The following is an 8,529-nucleotide window of genomic DNA, read 5'->3' as shown; positions in this document are numbered from 1 at the left end:
CCCAGCTCGCCCAAAGCCGGCCTCGGGGTCCAGCCCGGGTTCCTGGCCGACCTCAACCGGACACTGCAGCGCAAGTCCATCACGCGGCACGGCTCGCTCTCCTCCTCCCGCGCGTCCAGAGCAGAACCCACGGCCACCATGGACGACATGGCATTGCCCCCGCCTCCCCCCGAACTGCTTTCTGATCAGCGGAAAGCTGGCTACGGAGGCAGCCACATTTCAGGCTATGCAACCTTGCGGAGGGGACCCCCTCCCGCGCCCCCTAAGAGAGACCAGAACACCAAGCTCTCCAGAGACTGGTAGCTACAGCAGGTCTTTACTGTCATGGTTTCTGTAATCAGTTCTACAATCAGCTCGCCTGGTCATCTAGGAATTCAGGTGTCGGAGCCTTCTGGTATGTTATTCAGGTAGTGTCCAGCTGTGTGCGTGTGTGTGTACATACCTCTACATTGTGTATATATAAGTGTGTGTATATATATGCGTATATATAGCTGGGAGTGATTCTATTTATTCCCTTTCATAATCTGAAAGTGGGTTTTGTGTATTTTGGGCACAAGAGGCGTGGAAGGGGATGTGTCCTTTCCCTTGCGATTTCTATTATCTGTCATGTGGATTGGACCAAAACAACTTCTGATGACTAGTTTAGAAGGTATATTGTAAGTCTCCATGTGCGGCTACCTGTGCATGTTACTATGTCCTGAGGAGTACACGTATAATGTGCTGTTTCTCAGTTTGAGAAGACAGCCACGACGTTTGGTGTCTCAGTAGGGCTTTTGCTTTTCCCCGGTTGGCTGAAGTTAGAACTGCTTGACACTTCATTACTGTACATAAAGGGGCACTTTAATCAGGACACTCTCAGCTTCATAGAACGGGTCAACAGTGCGGTGTGGGGAAATTTCAGTCACTACACAGTTGTGCAGTAACCACCATTCCAGTTGCAGTGCAGCTGCAGTGACCGCTGAACCTGGGACGTGTTCTCACAGGTAAGCTCTTTGCCTACAACACGTGGATGATGATGTACTGTTATCTTGGGTGTTTTTATGCTGTTGGAATCCTTCTGTGGGCTCTGTGAAGCTTCGTCAAGCGTGGCTTCACGGTCCTTGCTTTGACTCATGTAAGAACTGTCTGACACAGTGCCCTGCAATGCTCAGTCCAGGATGTGTTTGGGTCACTAGTTATCTTCGAAGTGTGTGCTTTAGGTAGATGTTGATCTTAGGGATCTGTAACCGTTGCTATATCAAGTATTCCCATCCTATGTCCAATATAGTGCATCATCATGAAAAACAAATCACCTTCTGAAACGTCTATATTGCTCTCTAGAAGGTTGGGGTGATCACAAAAGGAACAAATGGCCCCTGTGCAGGTATCAATCAGGTTGTACAGGGATTGTAATGTGTAATACAAAGAATCTCTGTAAGTCTGAGACCATCATGGAGGGAAATGAAGATGCCTGCTGCAGCCAAGTGGGGAGTAGTGTAGTCCAAGCACAGTGAGTGGCATTACATATTATGCATGTGCAGTTTGGCATAACAAATCATTGCTCTAATGACTCAGTAATCCTGTATGCTTCATGCTACACTTCATGTGCTTTTTTCCTGTGAATTTTCTTTTGTATCTGAGAAACGTGATAAATTGACCATTAGGAATAAAACGCACTCAGAGCTGTCTTAAACAAAAGAACAGACTAGCTCCCCCAGGAGTGATACGTGAGCACATCTTGTAATGAAGGTCTGCCTGTTATGGCTAAGGATGACCAGGACAGAAACCTCCTGACACTGTCCCATAAGGAAAAATGTGCCCATGCAGTGGAGCAGATAGGAATTAGAGAGTAAGTGAAAGTTACGTATGCAGTGTCCAGATACCCATATAACCCACTCCAGTGAAGGGTTGCATCATAGAGTAAATGGCACCTACCTCCCCTTTGCCACATCTGCAGGATATTGTTCAATATATTCATGTGCTTATAGAGCACTAAGAACATATACCATTGTGCATTTTTTAAAGCCCTGCTTCTTTAAAAGATACTTTTTGGGTCTTTTCAATTGTTCACAAGGTCTGTGTGCTTGATATTGTTACGCTTATGAAGTGACCTTTACCACATCTGCATTGATTTAGGCATGCACAGCAGTTTGGATAACTTTTGAGTACAGATTGCCAAGCTTCAGTGTGAATCATGAGTGAAATAATTTCCCAGTCTCTGCCTGCAGTTTTATATTCTAAGAATCACCCTTATTTGTGAAGTAAAAGAGCTATTAGGAATAGGAATCCAATGACATATTCACTAGGGGTTTTTACTGTGGTGGTGTCATTTTTACATGAAGGTGGACAATTTCAACTTCTGTAACATGCCCTCAATCAGTGATTTGAACCCTGAGGCACAGCCTGTTCTTTTCCAGTGCGGGCTCTCCTGGGACTTCCTGCTGTCAGTGCTGATGACAGCCCTCCCAGACCGATGCTTTGGTGCATCATTCTCCTGAAAGAGCAGAACTCTAGGGACGCCCAGAAGAGAGCTGGGTCGGGGAGGAACTGTCATTTATACCCCAATCCATTGGCATGTCTGACAACAGGCTGTTTACATTTCTCCAAAGATGAGAAAGGCTATTATCTATGTCATGGTGAAACAACTGAATCATAAAAAAATAACACTTTAGATTATACTTCCAGTATTTTAGCTCCCTGATGGAGTTTTCTAATTTGGATTTTTATTGGGATGAAGTTTTGTGGGTGTTTTGTTTTTGAGACTATTTTTATTATTTTCTCTGGTGTGTGCATGGTAAATCCTACTGCCAGATGACACTAGTTCTGTGCCTTCTTCCACTGCCTCCTGCTCAACAGCATAGATTCCCCAGGTTAAAGAAGGAAGTCTGGACAGCTGACTGGGCTGTACTGAATGTGGACGAACGTCCTGTGGAAGGCAGTGCAGACAGTTGCCTATTAGAGCTAGTGACTTGGTTAACTTGAGGGTGTCACTAATCACCCTACAATTAACGTTTTGGTACCAACTCTGAAGTCAGCTACAACTTAGATCAGGTTTATAGGCATTAATATAAATGTTAGGCTACTCTCTATTGAAATGTTACCAGCTTGGCTTTTATTACTTGAATAAATACATTTTTTCCCCTTAGCTACTATAATTATCACTTGGGAAAACTTTATTTTTTTTCTTTTTTAACTATTCTTGAGGTTTTTACAGATGCCCACTTAACGATAAATTGGATTTTTAAAATTTGAGACTTTTTCAAATGAGAAAGATTGCTGACTCTTACAAGTTATAGGACACGATTTTAATCAGAAAATTTCAAACAAAGTAATGTGGACACGGTGTTTTCCAGTCCTCTGAAATCAAGGTGCTGCTGGCCACTGAGGGCATATTCTGCTAAGGGCTGTGAACTATCTTAGAAGTCCCTCTCTACGTAAGTTTACTGCACTGAAAACAGTGCTGAGGTTATCAAGAAAGTTTAAATAAAATTAGTGCGACAATGCAGATCAAAGTTCATAGGAACTGTGCATCCCATTGGAGTTTCAGAAGCTGCTATCCTGGGAAAATAGTTGTTAATAAGCTTGTGTCAGAAATGTGATGTCATAAATTTAGCCTGAAAAAATTCTCAGGTAATGATGAGGATTGGTTTGATTTGACTATCAGGTCACCAACAGAACTGTTTGTCGCCTTCCTTCTTCTCTTAAAAGTAATTTTATTTTAAAAACATAAACGCGTTATGTTAAAATTTTTAAATGCGTAAAAAACTGTTTTCTTAGTTTTATGTTACCAAATTTTTAAAACATGTCATCTATAGATATGTTTAGAAAACTGATGTAATCTCACAGATTTTATTCACGTTTAGACCAAGTAAACCCGAATGACCCTGACTTGCTTTAAGTGAAATAGGAATAATTTGGATTTATACACTTGATGAGAGGATTCTGTCTCTAAAAATCACTTTAGGTTGCAAGCACCTTTTGGCACTTGGCGTTTTGTTGTATACACTTTACATCATTTGTATAAAGCAGGATATCCCTGATCCTGCAGGGATATGGGACTGCTCATAAGGTTGAGATCTGATCCAGAGAGGCGAGTGGAACAGAAATATCCCACTATCTTTTACGATTTATTTTTCTTTAAAAATTCAAGAGAAGTACATTTCTACACCTTACCGGTCTACCCCTTAACTAAGTGCTCCGTTATTGTTGTATACTTGGAAGGTCTATATGTAAGAGAAATCTGATATTTATCTGTAAAATAAACTTGCTAAACAAAAATAAGCAAACAATATACTTGATAAACACTAGAAGGGGGAAAAATCTCCAATTGGTTTGTCCTTTGCTTGTTCGAGTAATGAACCGTTTTGAAGAGAAAACAGTATCTGCTATAATCCCCAGTGCCTTGAACTCTTTGGGAGGAATAGCATTAAAAAAAACCTAACAAGCACATTTTGAGGTGCTAGTGAAAAGGAAGGTATTTCTAGTTTATGCAAAAATAGAAAAAGTTACTATCTCACAAGAGATGGCTCCATCCGCCTAACGAGGACTGGCTGCTTTCTACCAAAGACAGAAGTGAGTGTGTTGGTCACAGACGGCTGTTGACACCGAGCTCAGCTCATAAATGCTGAAGCTTTCTTAGGCAGAGTATGCTTGCAGCACTTAGAGGGGAAAACCTCAGCATCTTTGGAACTATCCACTGTTTCCACTGTTGAATTCATGGTAACCTAATACCAAAAACTGCCATTTTCCATGATTGCCATCTCTATATTTTTCCTTTACTTGTAAATAATCTCTCCTAGAAGATAAGCATTAACTGGAATGTTTCAAATGATGTTTAATTTTATTGTCAGTCACTAGTCAACTCCTTTTATAGAAATGTACATTTAAAATAAAATATCATTAGCTTGTGCTAAATGGTGTAAAAACATTGTTTACTATTTTAAAGGAAAATTGCACATAATATTTAACTGGGATTGCTCCCTCTCTTTCCATTTCTTTAAAAAGTTAAATCAAGGCTCACATTGACATGTAGGCTGTGGGAAGCTTTGCTATAAGTAAATAGATACAACATAGGAATGTACTTTTTTAAAGCATGAAAAGAAGACAAAAGGAACTGCATTATAAAGTAGCCGATAGAGGACATTATTCAAATGATTATGCACAGCTCGGTGAAGATGAAGTTACAATTTTTCTTTCAGCTTTGTTGCTATTTTCTTGTTTAAATGTATGCTCTCATTTCATTATGTGCCTTGCTCCCTGATTGTGCAAACCTATAGATATATATAGATATATATATGAGAGAGATATATTCAGTACTACTGACGATGTTTTTGTTCTACTGCTAGATTAAGTTATTTTCCAAGTTACTCTTGCCAGTTGAGTATTGTAATGGCTTAGGACAGTAGTCAGTCAGTGTAAATTTGTTTTCCAGTTACATGTTTTCACCATGTCAGCTTACCCAACCCTTAATAAAAATAATGCATAGATTTCGTTTAAACATGGGGACTTCACTTGACTGTTTGTGGATCGGCACCATTAAGAACCTGGTTTTGCTATTTATGTTGGGGTACCCTAAATAGGTTGTGCAGTAAGAACAAATTAAGTGTGAAAGTGAAATACAATTTGAAGTGTTCAATTGGTTAATCTTTAAGTACACAAACTAGGACGCTTTGGTTGTTAAATAGCTGTTTTTTTCTTTTAAACAGAAGTACAAACTAGTACAAAAGGGATCCTTTTTGTTCAAAACTTTGGTATCACAATTATGTTGGACTGCTATGTCAAGGTATATATAAAGGTGTATTTACAAATCACTTTATCATTTACCGAAACTAGAGGAAAAGTGATCATAAAACTTTAGGTTCACCTAAACAGTGATAGAAAACAGCTGTCTTGAAGAAAAGAAATTTCACAGAGATTAAAATTCTTTTAAGGCTCAACATTTTAAATATTTGAAGTCTGAAGACTTACTAAAAGAGCTGCTGGTGTGGAGCAACGGGAAGGATTCCCCCCACACTTGGTACATTCCACCTTAGAAAGAATTCACAAAACACTGAGATACTTTGTGGAATTTTATTTGGTCAGTTCTTAGTACACAGCAACAATTCCAAATACAATTTCAAAATTAAGAAGTGAATGCTCCCCCACGCATGGAGGTGGTTTAATGGCACACACACGGATATTACCGGCAACGACGCTCCCTCAAGTTTTCCTGCGTGATTTTTACTCACACCACCAACCTTCTCTCTGGGAGCTAAAAGTATAACTGGCCAGATCAGATTGTTTACCTTCTCTTTGTAAACCATTTAGTTAAGGTAAAAGATTCAGGGACACAAAATATTATAAAAACTGCTTTTTCATAGCATTCTGAAGTTGCAAAAGACATTTCCATTTTAATGTGAAAATAAGTTTTTTGGTTTGGGGATGCTTTTTTGTTTACTAAAGAAAAAAATCTCAAGATATTTAGCAAGGATTATTTGTCCTTTAAAGAATTATGTGATCGATTCTCAATAAGAAACAGGAACAAAAATCAGCATGAAGTAAATCTAAGGTAATGACCGCAATGTCTGTTTTATAAGGCTGCTTGCTGTGCTCCTACCAGTGCTGAAAGAACATTTCTGCTACATCCACCTCATGGAAAAGGCCATTTGTACCGAGTAGTTATTAAGGTTGCAGTTAGTACACGCCTTTAAACAAGTTTACTTTAACGAATACTGTGGTGGTATTAACTGAAATAATAGCTTTTCAAGTATCTTCCTGAAGACATCCAGGAGAATCTTAATTTTTGAAGAAACATACAGCATATTCATTTAAGACACTAGAAATAGTAACGAGCGGCAGAGTCAGAAACTACCATTATTAATTAGCTCTTATCTGAAATGAACCATCTAACCTCTTCAGTAAAATGAGACTGAACTACAATCTCTTCTAGCTCTAAAGCTATGATCCTAAATAAATCATGTGAGGAAAATCACCAATCAAGCGTTTCTGGTCCGAGTAGTTCAGAAGTGATTCAGGCAGGTCCCCATTCTTTCAGAGATTGGGCAGTCACCTGCCAATTCCTCCATTGAATCCTTTTCCAAGGGAAAGGGGGCCCTGCTCTCCACTGAGCAGAAATAAAATAATTTGAAAATAGTTCCTAATGCAGAATGGTAACCTGCTAAAAGAAAACGGACACGAAAGGATAGATGCCAACTACCATCATTTTGAGGCCTCTCAAATCATCTTTAATCAACCTGAGACTGCCAAGGAGCACAGCTACATTACAGAAATCCCTGGGAAGGCGAATAAGACATTCTAGTTGGGTAATAAACAAGCAGAAGGGGAAAGGACGGGGAGGGAAAACGCCCCACCTGGTGACCTCTAGGAATGCACAGCACAGCAGCAGGCCCTTGCAAAGTCTACAGTGGCCCTGAGGGAAATAGACAGCAAATGGCCAAAAGATGGAAAATACTGAAGAAAAGATCCCTATTTATTTTAAACACAGCAGGCGGAATCTCTTAGGTCTAGATCTTGACACGTTGATACTTTTTGTTTCTGATTTACTGCCTTGGCCATTAGATCAATGACAAAAGTATTTTGATTCATACCACCATGGCCTTTCAAACAACTGTACCCAAAAATAAGTTAATTAAAAGCAGTGACTTAAAAGTTGTTCCTTTTTTTTTTTTAAGAAAACAGGAAATGGACAGCAAGTCAAAAAGGAAAAAAAATTCCCTCTTCCATTGGATTCTATCCTGATATAGTTGCTTGCTTGTCAGCAGATTTAGACTTGGATCCCCTTTGCCACAATATTATGTAGCATGTGAGATTTCTACATTCATTTGGAATTCCTACTGCCCACTATCCCATCTCATTTATAAAAAGATAAATGGGGAAACTGACAATAAAACAAATACTACCGTCACAGACTATTAATAGCATGCAACCTATAAAATATCACATACATTAAAAGTCTCCCATTACTGTAGGCCTGGCCCATCATTACATAGTATCCTTCCAAGACAATATATGGAAATCAAACTGTACATAAATTTAAAGTATGCAGAAAATCAAACGGTTTTTAAAATCACACATTAGTATTAAATAATATAGGAAAAAGTCAGCTGACCCGTGGATCCCCTGCTGCCGGCCATCACCACCAGCAACTTCTGCTCGCCTCAGTCCAACAGGCAAGCAGCCGCCACCAACTCTGGTTGCACAGTTGTCTGCCATCCATGTGAGGTATGGAACTATTTGCTGGATTTCAAAATTCCTTCTTATCAAATCCACTAAGCTTTCTCAGCAAAAAGGTATTTAAATAAATAATTGGAACATCTAATTTTAAAGATTTTCCTAGTTATACACCAACACCAAGAAGAGCGTAATCTGTCCAAGTGTAGTATAGGTTGGGTTCATAACGAAGCCGACAGCTTGGAGGACACTCAAGGCCATTACTTCAAAGGAAAACAGGATAAAGGATGTTGGGATGACCTCACGAAAACATGGAGGCAAAGCCAAATTCAAAGTGTTAGAGAGCTAAAGGCAAAACAGCTGACTTGCAATATGGGGGGG

The sequence above is a fragment of the Myotis davidii genome, unplaced genomic scaffold (genome assembly GCF_000327345.1).
Source record: "Myotis davidii unplaced genomic scaffold, ASM32734v1 scaffold394, whole genome shotgun sequence".
Taxonomy (NCBI): Eukaryota; Metazoa; Chordata; class Mammalia; order Chiroptera; family Vespertilionidae; genus Myotis; species Myotis davidii.
Note: the sequence above shows the minus strand (reverse complement) of the source record.